At 42.3% G+C, this 19,270-nt stretch overlaps 2 pseudogenes; both read right to left on the reverse strand.

The window, feature by feature from the left end:
* Positions 1-2,224: 2,224 nt before the first annotated feature.
* Positions 2,225-2,542, reverse strand: LOC713724 (protein S100-A11 pseudogene; annotated as a pseudogene).
* Positions 2,543-16,526: 13,984 nt separating this feature from the next.
* LOC100423161 (ornithine aminotransferase, mitochondrial pseudogene) lies at positions 16,527-18,740 on the reverse strand (annotated as a pseudogene).
* Positions 18,741-19,270: the final 530 nt, after the last annotated feature.

The following is a 19,270-nucleotide window of genomic DNA, read 5'->3' on the forward strand; positions in this document are numbered from 1 at the left end:
ATGTCAAGGGAAAGGTAAGGGAGTCGATATCAGGGACATGGGCCACATTTGAGCAACAAAGAGGTCAGAAGAAAAAAAAATCAGGCAGTTTTGTCTGCAGTTCAGCAACATGTTCCATCTTATTAGTCCCATCTGTATTGGCAATCATCTTGAAGCACTAGGCCAACATAATCCTGTTTGGAGAACTGGCTTAACAAATATTAAACTGACAATCTAATATCATAATACAAAACTACTTAGCAATCGTTTTATTTTATTTTATTTTATTGATATGGAATCTTGCTCCGTCACCCAGGCTGGAGTGCAGTGCCACGATCCTTGCTCACTGCAACGTCCACTTCCTGGGTTCAAGCAATTCTACTGACTCAGCTTCCAGAGTAGCTGCGATTACAGGCACCTGCCACCACATCTGGCTAATTTTTTTGTATTTTTCATAGAGACCAGGTTTCACCATGTTGGGCAGGCTAGGCTCAAACTCCTGACCTCAGGTGATCTGCCTACCTTGGCCTCCCAAAGTGCTGGGATTATAGGCGTGAGCCACCATGCCTGGTTCATCCCAAGTTTTTAGATAAATCTAACCAATTGTCAAGCAGAAAATGTTTAAATCTACCCACAAGCTGGAAGCCCCTGCTTTGAGTTGTCCTGCCTTTCTGAACCAAACCAATGTATTTCTTAAATGTATTTGATTGAGTCTCCATAAAATGTATAAAACCAAGCTGCACCCCAACCTCCTTGGGCAACTCAGGACCTCCTGAGGCTGCGTCATGGCCCATGGTCACTCCTATTTGGCTCAGAATAAATCTCTTCAAATGTTTTCCAGAGTTTAACTCTTTTCATCAGCAGACTTCAGGAATGGAGCAGAATCTGTTTTTAGTAATTTTATGGGGAAAGGTTGGAATTAGTCCATTCTATATGTAGATAACAAGAACTCGACTGGGCGCAGTGGCTCATGCCTGTAATCCCAGTACTTTCGGAGGCTGAGGTGAGTGGATCATGAGGTCAAGAGATCAAGACCATCCTGGCCAACATGGTGAAACCCCATTTCTACTAAAAATACAAAAATTACCTGGGCATGGTGGCGTGCGCCTGTAGTCCCAGCTACTCTGGAGGCTGAGGCAGGAGAATCGCTTAAACAGGGGAGGTGCAGGTTGCAGTGAGCCAAGATCGCGCCACTGCACTCCAACCTGGTGACAGAGAGATTCCGTCTCAAATACAAACAAACAAAAAACCAAGACCTCGAAACAATGCAGACAGCCACAATCTAATAACTGGTCTATTAGAACTTTTCTTTAGCAACATAATTTTTCTCTATATATTGATCACTTAGGAATCTCAGATTTAAAAACCTCTTGAGGACAGAAAGTGAAACCAAGGCAGACTCTAGATTTCACCTACATTCTCAAGGTTCCTGGGCCTGCCAGAAAGTGACCGTTTTTATTTACTCACTGTAAAGCTAAAAATACTTGAAGTTAGCCATTCCTTGCATTTTGATGAAAGCCTTGGTAATATAACCAATGTTTCATTTTTTTTTCTTTTTGAGACAGGGTCTTGATCTGTCGCCCAGGCTGATGTGCAGTGGTGAGATCTCAGCTCACTGCAGCCTCCGCCTCTTGGGTTCAACCAATTCTCCTGCCTCAGCTTCCTGAGTAGGCAGGATTACAGGCGTGTGCCACCAAGCCTGGCTAACTTTGTATTTTTAGTAGACATGTGGTTTCACCATGTTGCCCAGGTTGGTCTCAAACTCCCAACTGCAGGTGATCCACTTGCCTCAGCCTCCCAAAGTGCTGGGATTACAGGCGCAAGCCACTTTGCCCAGCCCTATAACCAATGTTTTCAGTTGTATCCCTCTATAAAGAGAGAGCAGAGGTGTTTTGTTGTTGTTGTTGTTGCTTTTTTGGTGGTTTTGTGTGTGTGTGTGTGTGTGCCTAAAAAAAAGGGGGGGGGGCCAGGTTCAATGCCTCACACCTGTATTCCCAGAACTTTGGGAGGCCACTTGAGCCCAGGAGTTCAAAACCAGCCTGGCCAACATAATGAGACCCCCATCTCAAAAAAATAAATAAATAAAGGAAAAGAGAAGAGAAGTATGGTTTTATTACTACCTGCATGCAGGGCCTGCATGAGGTGGTAGGTGTGCTGGGCCCAGGGGACGTGTGGGCTGTGAGGAGATGGTGATGGCAAGGCTGCAAGGAAAGGGGGTGGCTTGGAAACCAGGCCCAAGGGATCCTCAGATCCGCTTCTTGAAATGGGCAGCCTTGAGAAAAGAGTCACGGTAAGCCACAGTCATGCCATCCATCAGATGCAGAAATTCTTGGAAATCTAACTGCCCATCACTAGTGAGATCCAGTCTCTTCACCATGTGTTCAAGGACACTGGGGCGCTTCTGGTTCTTTGTGAAGGCAGCTAGTTCCGTATTCATGAAGCTTGGGAACTCCATCTTGGGGTGAATGCTGTTGTAACCATCCTTTCCAGCCTATTTCTGGAAAACAGAAATTGGGGAATCGATGCACTGCTGTGTCTCTGTAGGGCTGGAGATTTTTGCCATGTTGGAGTTGAATGAGTCACCAAGAGCAGGTTTTTACTGGACCTGTGTAAATAACCATATTGCCATAAGAATATTTACAAATGATTTTCGAATTCTGGAGGAATCCAGTAGAAAGAAAAAGCAAACATTTCCATCTTAGTTTACAAAAGTATACTTAACCAAATTGTTATAAACTATAGATACTTTAACAGAGAAAATTTTCTCCTTTTTTTTTTTTTTTTTTTTTTTTTTTTTTGAGAAAGGTTTGTGCCCTGTTGCACAGGCTGGAGTGCAGTTGTGCAAACACAGCTCCCTGCAACCTCTGCCTTTCAGCTCAACTGATCCTCCCACCTCGGCCTCCCAAGTTGCTGGGACCACAGGCGTGTGCCACCTTGCCCAGTTAATTTTTTTTGTATTTTTTGTAGAGGCAGGGTTTTGCCATGTTGCCCAGAATGGTCTTGAACTCCTAGGCTCAAGCAATCCTCCCTCCTTCGCTTTCCAAAGTGAGCAACCCCACCCCACCAGAAAATTTTCTTATATGTGGAAAACAAAACATTTAATTAAAAAGAAAGTTTTTATTGTCTTAATTTTTTTTTTAGAAACTGGGTCTCCTATGTTTCCCAGGTCGGTCTTGAACTCCTGCACTCATGGGATTCTCTTGTCTCAGCCTCCCAAAGTGCTGGGATTACAGCTATGAGCCACCGCACCCAGCCAACAAACAAATAAAGTTTTTAAAAAAGGTCAAAAATACATTAACTTTATCAGTTATTTAGCTTCATGTAATTAATTTTTGTTCTGCTTGATCTTGATGATCAGTTGCATGAACCCATCAGTTTCTGTTAGAGTTTTGAAAAAAAATTATTTAGTTCATTGATCTGAAAGATATTAGAAATCTATATTCAACAGTACTTGTTAGAATCTTTTTAATGAATCTGATTCTAGATGCTTTTAGAGAAGAATCAGCACTGTAGATGAAAAAACTTAGAATAGTGATGATTAAAATCTGATGAAAGTTCAATATTTGACATGAAAGTTCAGATATTTCTATTATATAGAGCATTTTAAGATAACAACCAGAATCATGACTGATAGCATCACATCAGGATCATCAGACCTCTGTAAATTTTATATGATCTTCAGATCATATAAACATTAACATCAATAACATATCTATGTAAGTGTAAACATATAACATTAACATCAATATCATATCTACATAAGTGTAAACAGCAATTAGTATTATTTTATTATTTGACATTGCTTTTCATATAATCTAGCATATCAAATAAGCCTAATGAGAGACACATACTTTGAGGCTCTCCAGGGGCCTCACTGGTAAATCTCAAAGTCAATTTCAGGTTAAAAAGACTTAAATTAGAATTTGATTAGTTTGTTCAACAGCAACAGATAAATTAAAACAGAATTTGATTTGGGGGAAGTTTGTCAAAGATGTTTAAAGGCTCAAAACATTTGTTCAAAACAGGATCACGGGTCACTGTGAAATAATAGTCACTCGTTTAGGGGCACATGTTCTCAGGACCTCCTGAGTGCTGTGTCACAGGCCAAAAATAAATTCTAAAAGAAAGAAAAAGGGAAAAAAGAAAATAGTCACTCATGTAACCAGATTGATAGCCAACAGACTTCAACAACAATACAGAAAGTTACGTGGACTTAAAAACATAACCCTTCCAAAGCTCAGTTTCCTAAGCAATCAGAAACCTAATTATAGGCCTGGCGTGTTGGCTCACACCTGGAATCCCAGCACTTTGGGAGGCTGAGGCAGGGAGATCACTTGAGGCCAGGAGTTCAAGACCAGCCTGAGCAACATGGTAAAACCCCATCTCAATTGAAAGGACAAAAAATTAACTGTGTGCGGTGGCCTGTGCCTGTGGTCGCAGCTATTCCGAGGCATGAGAATTGCTTGAACCTGGAAGACGGAGGTTGCGGTGAGCGGAGATCACGCCATTGCACTCCAGCCTGGGCGAAAGAGACAGACTCCGTCTCAAAACAAAACAAAACAAAACCCTAGGATCAACAGAAAGGAATGCCAGGGTTAAGATAGAGGATTGCAGAGCCCCAAGTTCTTCCTTGCAGAGGAAGCCTTCAGGTACTAGGCTACAGAGAGAACAGGTTGTTAACATGTTTCTTTTTTTTTTTTCTTCAGATGGTGTCTCGCTCTGTTGCCCAAGCCAGAATGCAGTGGTGTGACCTCAGCTCACTGCAACCTCTGCCTCCCAGGTTCAAGTGATTCTCCTGTCTCAGCCTCCTGAGTAGCTGGGATTACAGGCGCCTGCCACTGCATCCAGCTAATTTTTGTATTTTTAGTAGAGATAGGGTGTCACCATATTGGTCAGGCTGGTCTGAAACTCCTGACCTCAGGTGATCCCCCTGCCTCAGCCTCCCAAAGTGCTAGGATTACAGTTGTGAGCCACCACGCCCGGCCATAATATGTTTCTTATCAGACTTCAAGTCTGTGTTGATGTTGATGCCAGAGAGGTATAATGAGGCATGTCTGACCCCCACTTCCTGTCATGGCCTGAAACCATCCCTCAGGCTAAATTTTAAAAGAGCCCTGGCTGAGGAAGAAGTCCACTCAGATGGTTGCAGGGATGCAGGGGTTTAGGATTTTATTTTTGCTTTACAAGTCCTATAAGATAAAACTGTATAAATTTTAAGGAACAAGTCTCATGCCTGACGTATGCACCACACAAAAAGTTCACCAAACTGTCCAATGCCATAAGCAGAGACATTCCAACAACAAATCAGGATGAGAAGTTGATGTGTCCACACTGTAGACAGCTTTTCCCAAGACACCAGAATAAGTCTTCATATCATAATGAGACTCTTACCTGCTTAATGTCTACATTTTTCACTTGACAGAACCTGATCCCCAAATCCTTTACTTCACCTAGTGCTCCCTTTTATAGAGTTGGCACTCTGCTTTAATTCAACCCAGTCCTGAAATGCTACTCAAAGACTATAAGAGGTCTCATTCACTTTCCCCACAGTCTTTTGATTTGTTCAGCTGACGGCCCTTAGGCTTCGGATCTTGGATCAAAACTATTGTACAAACTAAATTTGTTTTACTATTGCTAATGACAGCTGGGTGTGTTGGCTTACGCCTGTAATCCCAGCACTTTGGGATGCCAAGGCAGGCAGATCACTTGAGGTCATGAGTTGGACACCAGCCTGGCCAACATGGTGAAACCCCGTCTCTACTGAAAATACAAAAGTAAGCCAGTCATGGTGGTGGGCTCCTGTAATCCCAGCTACTTGGGAGGCTGAGATAGGAGAATCGCTTGAACCCAGGAGGTGGAGGTTGCAGTGAGCAACCTAGCTCACTGCACTGGCTGGATCGCACCACTGCACTCCAGCCTGGGCGACAGAACGAGACTCCATCTTAGAAAACAAAAACAAAAACTTAATAAACATAGTTAAGAACCTTTCTTAAAATGCAAAATCTCTGTTGTTATAGACTGATTATTTAAAAGGTAAAGAAAAACAGATCAACATGTTAAGAAAACCTATCTCAAACAGAGAGGAGCAGACTCGCCCTGCTTCAGTGCACCCTTGACACTAATGTTCAATTTTTAGAAAAACTGATAAACAATTTCTTTTCCATCCCAACCTATCTCATCATATATAAGACTTCCTTCCCAAGGCTCATCCTTCATAAACCCTCAGCAACTTGCCTAGACATTCTGTCATTTTTTTTTTTTTTTTTTTTGAGACGAAGTCTCACTCTGTCGCCCAGGCTGGAGTGCAGTGGCTCGATCTCGGTTCACTGCAAGCTCCACCTCCCAGACCCACGCCATTCTCCTGCCTCAGCCTCCCAAGTAGCTGGGACCACAGGCGCCCGCCACCACACCCGGCTAATTTTTTGTATTTTTAGTAGAGACGGGGTTTCACCATGTTAGCCAGGATGGTCTCGATCTCCTGACCTTGTGTTCTGCCCGCCTCGGCCTCCCAAAGTGCTGGGATAACAGGCGTGAGCCACCGCGCCCGGTCGACATTCTGTCATTTTTTTACCCCCAGTCTTAGCCGTATAAATTTTCATTTTTATATTGGACTCCATTCCAAGTACTAACCAAGCCCGACCCTATTTAACTTCTGAGATTAGACAAGATTTGGCACATTCTGGGTGGTATGGCCATAGACTATTTTTTATATTAAAACAACCAATCATTTTATTTTAGGAAAAAAGCGTATTGTCACTCAGACCACACAAAATTTTGTCATATAAAAATTATTTTTTTACATTTTGTATATAGAATTATATATACAAAGAACTTTTAATTTTTAGTAACCTTAATTTTTAGTAAAAACCTAGGAAGTAGTTGGGAATTGTTACATATTAACATCTCATGAATATATATTTTATAATCTTTAAAAATATTTTTATAGAACAATTTTCAATGTGGAACAGGGTATTTTATTAACAGATCCAAATACGTTTTGTCTTTTATAAAACTTAAGGGCCAAGAACAAACTTGTACTTATGTTCAGCGATTTGTATCTGTTATTTTCTTAGTTGGAAATGATCCTGGCATTTAGTGAGTACCTATTACTTAATCTGACATAACATAACTTTAATATTTCATCTTCATATGGTAAGAGCAAGAGAAAAAACATTTCAAATTACATGAAAAGTTCACTTTATAAACATGTATCTCACATTTACCTCATTTATTCATTTTAACAATCATACTTAGATTACTTATGAAAACTGACATATTAAGCAAAGCCAGTTGGCTGGGCGTGTTGGCTCACGACTATAATTCCAGCACTTTGGGAGGCCGAGGTGGGCAGATCACTTGAGGTCAGGAGTTCAAGACCAGCCTGGCTCACTGGGTGAAACCATATCTCTACTAAAAACTATAAAAATTATCCAGGCGTAGTGGCGCACGCCTGTAATTCCAGTTACTCAGGAGGACGATGCATGAGAATCAGTTGAGCCTGGAGGTGAAGGTTGCAGTGAGCCCAGATCACACCACTACACTGCAGCCTGGGCAACAGAGTGAAACACTGTCTCAAAAAAAAAGAAGAAAAGAGAAAAAGAGACAAGAAAAGAAAAGAAAGGAAAAGAAAAGAGGCGGTTTCATAACCAGGAGGAAGAGAAAGACCCTTCCTAACAAATTCCCAAATAAAACTGAACTCAACCACCCAGAAAATGGCAGTTTGATCCAAGAAACACACACCACGGGGGAAAGAAGCAACCAGAAAAGCAAAAGCTCAAGGGGGCCAAGTGTGCAGACCTCATGCCATAGTTCCAGAGGTCATTGATGTCTCCAAGGTGAGTCAGCTTCAGATCCCATTTCTGACACCACAAATATCAAAGTCAAAGACTATGGAGATGAATCTCTTTTCATAACTACAATATCAAGGATGTTATATTATGGGGTTCTTTTGTTTTAAGACAGGGTCTCGCTCTGTCACCCACCCTGACGTGCAGGGGCACAATCTCGCCTCACTGCAACCTCTGCCTCCCCTACTCAGCCTCTGGAATAGCTGGGATTACAGACATGCAACACCACATCCAGCTAATTTTTTGTATTTTTTGTAGAGACAGGGTTTCACCACGTTGTCCAGGCTGGTCACGACCCCCTGGGCTCAAGCAATCCGCCAGCCTCGACCTCCCAAAGGGCTGGGATTACAGGCGTGAGCCACCATGCCCGGCCATGAATCTCTAAACATTTTCTTTCAGAATCATAAAATCGTAATCTGAGGCATACACACAAACTGGCTGGTCTTTGGTGTGTCCAAAGAACAAAGAGAAAGTTGAGAGTTTTATTAGAAACAGAAATGTTACCTATATTTTTTAAAGCAAGTCCATTGGCACCAGAGAAGCTTTCGGGAGCTGGCAAGCTGTGATTGGTGAGTGCGGACAATAGGTAAAACGAGCCTTAGAGTCATTGCAGGTTGTTTCAGCATTTACACAGTAAAAGTGGTCTTAGGATGGCAGTAGGCCATTTCAGCCACCAGCCTTGTGGAAAATTCACTTCTTGGAGCAGGTGCAATGTGCCCTGAGTGCTTTTTCCCCTGGCCACCCAACTCTGACATAGTTGTGTATGTCAAGAATTGAGTCAATTCAGGTGGGTTGTGGTGGAGCACGCCTGTAATCCCAACACTTTGGGAGGCCAAGGGGGGCAGATGGCTTGAGGTCAGGAATTCAAGACCAGCCTGGTAAACATGGCAAAAACCCTGTCTCTAGCAAAAAAACAAAATTAGTGGGGTGTGGTGGCGCGTGACTATAGTCCCAGCTACTCAGGAGGCTGAGGCAGAAGAATCGTTTCAACCCAGAAAGCTGAGGTTTCAGTGAGCCAAGATCACACACTGCACTTCAGTCTGGATGACACAGTGAGACTTCATCTAAAAAAAAAAAAAAAAAAAAAAAAAAAAAAAAAAGAACGACTCAATTCACATAATAAACTTTCACAATGGTTAAAGCAGAGTCCTGCTTAGTAATGCACAAAAATTCTCCTTTGTGATCCACTCATTTTACTGCTGTTGACTTTATTGCTTATGCTTTCAGACAGACGCTCTCCTTTTACCAAACTTGAGTCAGGCTCCTCTGAGTCCTGTTTCTGACTAGGTCCCAACCTCAGGCTCCGTCCTTCATCCAGGGACTCTGCCCATTTAACCTGTTTCAGCAAAAATCCTGTCAAGTCAGTTTAGCCAGAATCCCCCTGCCCCTGAGGTTTCCTCCAAGTAATTTCCCATCTTCTGACCCCCCGCTCCTACTCCCTGACTACAAATCCCCACTTGTCCTTGGTGGAGTTGAAGTCGATCCCAATATCACTCTCCCAGCACAAGACCCCATTGCAGTGGTCCCTGTACCTATCACAGTAGTCCCCGCTCTGAGTAAAATCGTCCTTATGATCTTTTCTCTATTTTCAGAGACAAAGTCTCACTCTGTCACTCAGGCTGGAGTGCAGTGACCCAATCCTAGCTCACTGCAGCCTCAAACTCCAGGCCCAACCAAACTTCCTGCCACAGCCTCCCGACTAGCTGGGACTACAGGTACGCACCACCAAATCCAGCTATTTTTGTTGTTGTTGTTGTTGTTGTTTAATTCTCTACAGACCCAGGAACTTGATGTGCCCGGCTAATTTTTGTATTATTTCTAGAGACGGGGTTCCACCATGTTGCCCACGCTGGTCATGAACTCCTGGGCTCAACCAATCCTCTTGCTTCGGGCTCCCAATGTGCTAGGATTATAGGCATTAGCCACTGCAGTTGACCCTTCCTTACAGTCTTTAATAAGTGCAATAAATACTTGTTTGCTTTAACATTTCCCTGTGTCTTCAATCTCCTAAAGTCTTACATGCCTGACATTGTCTTTACTCCACCCGATATCAAAATTCCTTTCTGTCGTCTGGTTCAGTGGCTTACGCATGTAATCCCAGCACTTTGGGAGGCCGAGGTGGGCAGATCACCTGAGATCAGGAATTCTAGACCAGCCTGGCCAACATGGCGAAACCTTGTCTCTACTAAAAGTATAAAAATTAGCCAGGTGTGGTGTTGTGTGCCTGTAGCCCCAGCTACTCAGGAGGCTGAGGCAGGAGATTTGCTTGAACCCAGGAGGCATAGGTTGCAGTGAGCCAAGATCATGCCACTGCACTCCAGCCTTGGTGACAAAGCGAAACTCTGTCTCAGAAAAAAAAAAAAAATCCTTTCTTTCAACAGTTTGGAGTTATTACACCATTGTATCCTTGCCTCCAGTGTGGTGTTCGAGAGATCCAATGTCAGTTTAATTATTTTTCCTCTGTAAGTAACCTGCTATTTCTCACTGATCATTTTTAAAATATTTTTTCCTTGTCTTTCACAATTTTACATTTCACTGTTCCTGTGTGTGTGTACTATAACACCTTTAATTCTTAAGTCATTTTTCTAAATCTGAGAAATTCTCATTCATTACTTAAATATACTCTCCTTTTTAATGACTATATTTTCTTGTTATAAGGCTACTATTAGATGTGTTCTGACATTTGTTCTTCTATCCTCCCTATTAATTAACTTTTCCTTCATTTACTTCTTCTCTATCCATTACTGATTACTTTTATGAATTCTTTAGATGCATTTCCTTAGCTCAATAATTGCTTTTTCAACTATATCAATTTTAACATCCAACTATTCCACTGAATTATTTATTTGAGCAGTTAATGTTTTCATATCCAATAGGTTTTCTTTTTATTTATTTATTCATTTCTTCGTTTATTTGAGACAGTCTTCCTCTGTTGCCCAGGCTGGAGTGCAGTGGCACGATCTTGGCTTACTGAACCTCTGTCTCCCGAGTCCAAGCAATTCTACCTCAGCCCCTTGAATAGCTGGAACCACAGGCCTGTGACACTATGCCAGGCTAATTTTTGTATTTTTAGTAGAGACAGGGTTTCACCATGTTGGCGGGCTGGTCTCGAACTCCTGACCTCAGGTGATCCACTCGCCTAAGACTCCCAAAGTGCTGGGATTATAGGCGTGAGCCACGGTGCCTGTCCTTCCTTTTTTTTTTTTTTTTTTTTTTTTTTTTTTTTTAACAGAGTTTCACTCTTATTGGCCAGGCTGTTCTTGAACTCCTGACCTCAGGTGATCCTCCTGCCTTGACCTTCCAAAGTGCTGGGATTACAGGCATAAGCCCCCACCTCCGGCCTTTTTTTATTTATTTTTTTTAGACGGAGTTTCACTGTTGTTGCCCAGGCTGGAGTGCAATGGTGTGATCTCAGCTTACTGCAACCTCCGCCTCCCAGGTTCATGTGATTCTCCTGCCCCAGCCTCTTGAGTAGCTGGGGTTACAGGTGTGCACCACCACGCCCAACTAATTTTATATTTTTAGTAGAGATGGGGTTTTGCCATGTTGGTGTTCCTTGAACACCAAAAGAACTTCTCTTTTCTTTCTTGTCCCTCCTCCCATCTTCGAAGCTTATAATACTGGGAATTTTAGTTCAAGACTGCAATTTTTTAAATTTACAGTCTAAAGTTTACACTTTTCGATACATTTTACTATTTTTCTCCTCACCATTGCTTATTGAAATCACCTCCTTTCTCCTAAATTTAGTTTTTCCTTCTGATAGAACTGTATACCAATAATGATTTCTGAAGGGTATATGTGTCGTGAATTTTCTGAATATTTTTTCCTTCATTCTGGATTATCCTGGCTGTATACAGATATCTAGGTTCACCTTTTTGTGTTTGTTTGTTTTTGTTTTGTTTTGTTTTGAGACAGTGTCTGGCTCTGTCACCCAGGCTGGAATGCAGTGGCACCATCTCAGCTCACTGCAATCTCCACGTCCTGGACTCAAGCGATTCTCCTGCCTCAACCTCTCAATTAGCTGGGACTACAGGCATGTGGCACCACATCTGGCTACTTGTATTTTTTGTAGAGATGGGTTTCGCCTTGTTGGCCAGGCTGGTCTCGAACTCCTAAGCTCAAGCAATCCTCCTGTCTCAGCCTCCCAAATGCTGGTACTACAGGCATGAGCCACTGCGCCCAGCCCAAAGTTATCTTTAATCAGCTCCTTGAAAAACTTCTCCATTGCATTTTCTCTTCTCTTTTTCTCTGAGACCTTTCAGGATTTTATCTTTCTCCTAGAAATTTTACTCCTACGGTGTGTGGGGGTGGGGGGGGGCGGGGGTGCACCCATGTGTGTGTGTGCACATGTGTGTTAATCATACTCAGAACTAGGTGGCTCTTTTCAGGTGAAGATTCATGTCTTTGTTTAGTTGAGAAAATTCTAGAGCATTATTTCTTCAAGTACTGCCTTCTCTCCAGTCTTTCTATTCTTTTCTTTTCTTTCTTTTTTTTTTTTTTTTTGACGGAGTTTTGCTCTGTCACCCAGGCTGGAGTGCAGTGGCACAACCTCAGCTCACTGCAATCTCCGCCTCAGGAGTTCATGTGATTCTCCTGCCTCAGTGTCCCTAGTAGCTGGGATTTCAGGCGCCTACCACCCCACCGGGCCAATTTTTGTATTTTCAGTAGAGATGGGGTTTCACCATGTTGGCCAGGCTGGTCTCTAATCCTCACCTCAGGTGATGTGCCTGCCTCCCAAAGTGCTGGGATTACAGGCGTGAGCCACTGCCCCTGGCCCGGTCTTTCTATTCTCTATCTCTGGAACTTCTCTTGGATGAACATTGAAACTTCTGGGATCTATTCTCCATTTCCTTTATTATTTTTCTTTCGTACTTTCTATTGCATAGTCCTTTTCTGCTATACGGTGAAGAAGTGCCATGTCTGAACACATTTTTTTCACTAGGTTGTTCCAGTTTCTCTTACTGATATGCAAAAGCTCTGTTGTATATTAGAGATGGTTACTTTTAATTTATTGCGGATCCTTCACCATTTTCCCCCAAATTTGCCTTTTTAAACAGTTGTTTATGGTGTCTTTTGACTTAGATGATAGTTTAACTTTTACATCTTTATGTCAGATTCATTGTTTATAGCCTTGGTGTAATGTCAGGAAGTGCCTATGCCAACTCAAGATGTCTTACACTATAATATTTTCCTAAATTTTCATGTAGTTCTTTATGATTTCATGTTTTCACACTGAATTTTTAGAATTTACTATTTTATGTGGTTTAAAGTGAGGATTTAATCTTTATTTTTTCAAATGGATAGACACTTGTCAAGCAATAATTTATTATACAACCCACCTTTTGCCCACTGTTTGGAAATGCATGCTGAAGTCTGCACATAAATTAGTCTCTTTCTTGATTTTCTGTTTTGTTTCACTAATCTGTTTCTATGTGTATTCATTTTGTATTGTTGCTGTAACAAATTGGCAATAGCTAAGACAATGCTGGACGTGGTGGCTCATGCCTGTAATCCCACCGCTTTGGAAGGCTGAGATGAGCGGACCGCTTGAGGTCAGGAGTTTGAGACCAGCATGGCTAACATGGTGAAACCCCGTGTCTACTAAAAATACAAAAATTAGCCGGGTGTGATGGCACATGCCTGTAATCCCAGTTACTCAGGAGGCTGAGACAGGAGGATCCCTTGAACACAGGAGGCGGAGATAGAAGTGAGCCGGGATCACCCCACTGAGCTCCAACTTGGACGACTACAGTGAGACTCCATCTCAAAATATATATATGTAGCTAAGACAAATTTTGAAAAAGAAGAATAAGGTGGGAGGAATGGCTCTACCATATTTGAATACTTCTTATACAGCTACAGGAATCAAGACTGTAGTATTGTGAGAAGAATAGACACGTAGATCACTGGAACAAAATAGAGAACCTAGAAAAGAACGTAGAAATAGCCCCACACTGATTTTTTACAAAGAGACAAAAAGAAGGAAGGATCGCCTGCTTAACAAGTGGCGCTGGAGCAGTTGCATATCCATAGGCAAAAAAGAAAGAAAGAAAAAAAAAAAAACCTTTATACAGAAGAAAAAAACCCCAACACCCAGTGAATCATAGATTTAAATGTAAAATATAAAACTGAAAAAACTTTCACAAGAAAACATAGGAGAAATGTCTAAGATCTAGGGCACAGTGAACGGTTCAAACAACATAATCCATAAGGAAAAAAAATAAATTAGATTTCATCCAATTTAAAACTTTGGCTCTGTAGAAACTGTGTTAAAAGGATGAAAAAACAGGGTATAAACTGGGAGAAAATGCTTGCAAACCACATATCCAACAGAGGACTCACATCCAGAATATATAACGGGTATGTATAGTACTCTCAAAACTCACCGGTAGGCTGCGCGTGGTGGCTCACGCTTGAAATCCCAGCACTTTGGAGTTCGAGGTGGACAAAGCGTAGATCCCTTGAGGCCAGGAGTTCGAGACCAGCCCAGGCAACATGGCAAAACCCATCTCTACTGAAAACACAAAAATTAAACAGGCATGATGGGTCGCGCCTGTAATCCCAGCTATGCGGGAGGCTGAGGCATGAGAATCGCTTGAACCTGGGAAGCAGAGGTTGGAATGAGCCAAGATCATGCCACTGCATTCCAGCCTGGGTAACACAGCGAGACTCTGTTTCAAAAACAAAACAAAACATGGATGAAAGCAAACAAACAAATAATCCAATTAGAAAATTATGAAAAGATATGAACATACATTTCACTGAAGAGGAAATAAGCAAAGAAGTATATGAAAAGATGTTCAACATTCATTTGCTTCACTAGATGCAAATTAAGACCATGATGAGGTATCACTACACCCTTATTACAACAGCTCAAATAAAAGATGTACTGACAACACCAAATAGTGACAAGGATGCAGAGAAACTGGACATTTTGTAAAATGCGGCTGGGAAGGTAAAATCTTACAGCCACTCTGGAAAGCAGTTTGGTAGTTTCTTATACAACTAAACATGCAATGACCTCACAATTCAACAATTACACTTCAGAGAAGTTAAAATTTATCCCCATCCAGAAATTTGTACATAATTATTCATAGTAGCTTTACTTGTAATAGCCAATAGCTGGAAATAATCCATATGTCCTACAATAAGTGAATGGTCAAGCTGTGGTACATCCATCCCATGGAATACTACTCAGTAATAAAAATGAAATATTGGTCATGCACGGTGGCTCACGCCTGTAATCCCAGTACTTTGGGAGGCCAAGACAGGCAGATCATGAGGTCAGGAGTTCAAGACCAGCATAGCCAACATGGTGAAACCCCATCTCTACTAATAATACAAAAATTAGCTGGGCCTGGTGGTGTGCACCTGTAGTCCCAGCTACTCAGGAGGCTGAGGCACCTGAATCGCTTGAATCCGGGAGGCAGAGGTTGCAGTGAGGCAAGATCACACCACTGCACTCCAGCCTGGGCGACATAGTGAGACTCTGTCTCAACAACAGCAACAAAAATATGAACTATTGATACACAAATATTAATATCTTGGATGAATCTCTAGGGAATTATGCTGAGTGAAATAAGCCTCTAAAATGTTATGTACTATGAGATTTCATTTGTACAGCATTCTAGAAAAGATAAAATTGTAGAAATGAAAAACAGATTAGTGGTTGCCACGGGTTAGGGATGGTGGATGGGAGGAGAGTCGGTATTACTAAAAACAAGTAGCACAAGGGATAGCATTGTGGTGACGGAAATGTCTGTACCTTTTTTTTTTTTTTTTCATTCCAAGATGGTGTCTCACTTTGTCACCCAGGCTGGAGTGCAATGGCAGGATCTCAGCTCACTGCAACCTCTGCCTCCCGGGTTTGAGCCATTCACCTGTCTCAGACTCCTGTGTAGCTGGGACTACAGGCATGTGCCACCACGCCTGGCTAATTTTTGTATTTTTAGTAGAGATAGGGTTTCACCATGTTGGCCAGGCTGGTCTCAAACTCCTGACCTCAAGTGATCTGCCTACCTTGGCCTACCAATGTGCTGAGATTACAGGCGTGAACCACCACACCTTGCCATGTTCTGTATCTTTTTTCTTCTGAAATACATGCTTTATTTTAAATTTAAAGAAATATTTAAAATAAACATTTTTTTCACAAATTACAATCAAACACTCAAAACAATTTAGGAATTTTAAACACTAATTCTTAATTCAAAGTAATGACATCCATAGAATACATTCTGGCATTGGCCCAATATGAAGTTTACTTAATATTGGTGTTTTACATATGACTAACCATTCATCCTTCCTGAAATTCAATGCTAACAGTGATTTGACTTTACAAGGTGAAGCCTTTTATTTAATACCCCAGAGATAACTTTTTCAAATACAAAACATATATACCAGCAAAGAAATTATAAAAACATATATAAAGTATACTAAAGGACATGATTTAAAGGCTGTCTGTATACGTAGGTGCGTTTCACCTTAGAAAGTATGCCATTACTTTCCCTTTCTTACATTGCAAAGCAAACAGCAGCTTCATAAACATTGTTCTATTATGTATCAACTGAAAAAAAACATATATTCCACAAAAAGGTTTTGAAGACACATGGAAGTGGAATATGCCCTCATTAAGAGCCAAGCTTTTACAGGAACACCTGTCTCCAGCTGGCTCCCAGCGTCCACTGAAAATAGCTGCTACCCTCAGAAAGACAAGATGGTCTTGTTAATGATTTCTATGGATTCTCGACTCTCATCCTCCTTGACCACCAGTGGAGGAGAAACCTGATGATGTCACCATGGGTGGGCTTGGCCAGAAGTCCATTATCTCGAAGTCTTACACACACCTTCCAAGCAGCACAATCTTTGGTTCCTTTAATAACATTAGAGACTAATAATTCTTTTCCTCACCGGACATGGTGGCTCACACCTGTAATCCCAAAACTTTGGGAAGCCTAGGCGGGTGGATAGCCTAAGGTCAGGAGTTCAAGACCAGCCTGGCTAACATGGTGAAACCCCATCTCTACTAAAAGTACAAAAATAGCCAGGAATACTGGCTCGTGCCCGTAAACCCAGCTGCTCATGAGGCTGAGGCAGGAGAATTGCTTGAACCGAAGAGATGGAGGTTGTGGTGAGCCAAGATCGCGCCATTGCACTCCAGCCTGGGCAACCAGAGTGAACCTCTGACTCTAAATAAATAAATAAATAAATAAATATTTTCCTCTGATGGCAGTTACAACATCAGAATGTAACTTCATGGGTTCATTTCTCAAGATAATACCCATTTTTTCTGCATTTTCAGCAAGGTTTTCTTCTTCTAAAACCTCAAGGGCTGAAATGGCCACTTCGCAGCCTAGTGGATTGCCACAGTATGTGGACCCATGTTCCCCTGCCTTAATGGTCAGCATTATGTCATTGTTCCTCAGCATGGCAGACACAGATTATCAGCCCCCAGAAAGGGCCTTTCCAAGGAGGACTGTATCAGGTCTGACATTTTCATAATCAACAACCAGCCATCTACCAGTTCTGGCCAATCCTGTCTGTATTTCATCAGCAATGAACGGAACCAAGATGGGAGCATGAGCTGGGATGAGTGTAAGTTAAAATGCCACAAAGCTTACTGTTCTTACAGAGATTCAGCTAGTTTTTTCTCTTTCTTTCTTTCCTTTTTTCTTTCTTTCTTTTTCTTTCTTTCCTTCCTTCCTTCTTTCCCTTCCTACCTTCTCTCTTTCTTTCATTCTTTTTTCTTTCTTTCTTTCTTTCTTCCCTCCCTCCCTTTCTTCTTTCCATCTTTCTTCTTTTCTTTTCTTTCTTTCCTTTCTCTTTTTTCTTTTTTTTTTTTTTTTTTTTTTTTTTGAGACAGTCTGGCTCTGTCACCCAGATTGGAGTGCAGTGGTGTGATCTCAGCTCAGTGCAAACTCTGCTTCCCGGGTTCAAATCATTGAGTGAGCCCAGGAGGTTGAGACCAGCCTGGGAAACATAGCAATAGGCAGGGTGGTGCAGGCCTATAGTCCAGAGAGCAAGGCAAGAGGATGGCTTGAGCCCAGGAGGTCGAGACGAGCCTTGACAACATAACGAAACTGTCTCTACTAGAAAACTTAAAATTTCAGTGCGAGCGGGGTGGTGTGAGCCTGTAGTCCCGAGGCCAAGGCGGGAGGATTGCTTGAGCCTAAGAGGTTAAGGCCAGCCTGGCTAACATAGTGAAACCCAGTTTCCACTAAATAAATAAATAAATAAATAATTTAATTTAAAAAAAAAATCTGGGCAGGGCGGTGCATGCCTGTAGTCCTGAGGCTGAGGCGGGAGGATCACTTGGGCACAGGAGGTCTAGACCAGCCTGGCCAACATAGCAAAGAAGGCTCTACTAAAAAAAAAAAAAAAAAAAAAAAATTAGTTGGAGCGGGGTGGTGCATGGATGTAGTTTGGGGATCGAGGCGGGAGGATTGGACAAGGCAGATGTAACCAACACCACAATCACATCCCATAAGTAAATACATTTTCCTGTCTCCAGGGCTCCAGGTAAAGGATGGTAATTGTGCACACCATACTTAGATTCCCTTTCAAAAATGTAATCAGAGGTTGGAGGGCCTTGGACTGTTTTTTCAGTTGCAACATGTAGAAGCCACTAAAGAATGAACGCCACGACAAAATGTGGCTGAGGTGGCGACAACATTCTGCAATGTCACTGCCCAAGGATGATGGACCAATCAGGGCAGTTAGTGAACTCCATTGGGCCAATCAGAAGTCAGAACAGTAGGCAGGATAAGCGAAGCTGATGTGGCGTCTATCAGTCCAGCCTCCAGGGACAGAACCTTCCCAAACGGGAAGGGGCGGGAGGCGGGGAGCCAGGGCAGAGACTCTGATTTTCCCACCTAAAGCATCCCCTGGGATTAGCTACTTTAAGTTCAGAGTACGCATGTTCTGACTTTCTGTCTTTTTCGATACTTCCAAAATCAGAGTAAGGATGCACTGATTTTGTCTTTCCATTCTTCCTACCCCTCCTCGAACCTCTCCCCCACCCCTCCACCAGTGGTGCATTTGTTATCTAGTTTTAATAAAGAGTGTATATGAGGCAGACCGCCATCTCAAATCCTTCCTGTCAGTTTCCAACATTTTCAGGTATGGGATTTTCCCCAGGAACTCTGTAGTAACTTAAGAAATTTGGGGCGGGAGAGGTGGCTCACGCGGGTAATCCCTGCACTTTTGAACGCCACAGGTGGTGGATCGCTTGAACCCGGGAGGCAGAGGTTGCAGTGAGCCAAGATCAGGTCACTGCACCCCAACCTGGGCAACAGAGTGAGACCCTGTCTCAAAAGGAAAAAAAAATAAAGCTCACTCAAATCATTCCTCCTGGGCTCAAGCAATCCTCTCGCTTCAGCCTTGAGACTACAGGTGCTCACCACCTGGCCCCTGCTAATTTTTGTTTGTTTGTTTGTTTGTTTGTTTGT

The sequence above is a fragment of the Macaca mulatta genome, chromosome X (assembly GCF_049350105.2).
Source record: "Macaca mulatta isolate MMU2019108-1 chromosome X, T2T-MMU8v2.0, whole genome shotgun sequence".
Lineage (NCBI taxonomy): Eukaryota > Metazoa > Chordata > Mammalia > Primates > Cercopithecidae > Macaca > Macaca mulatta.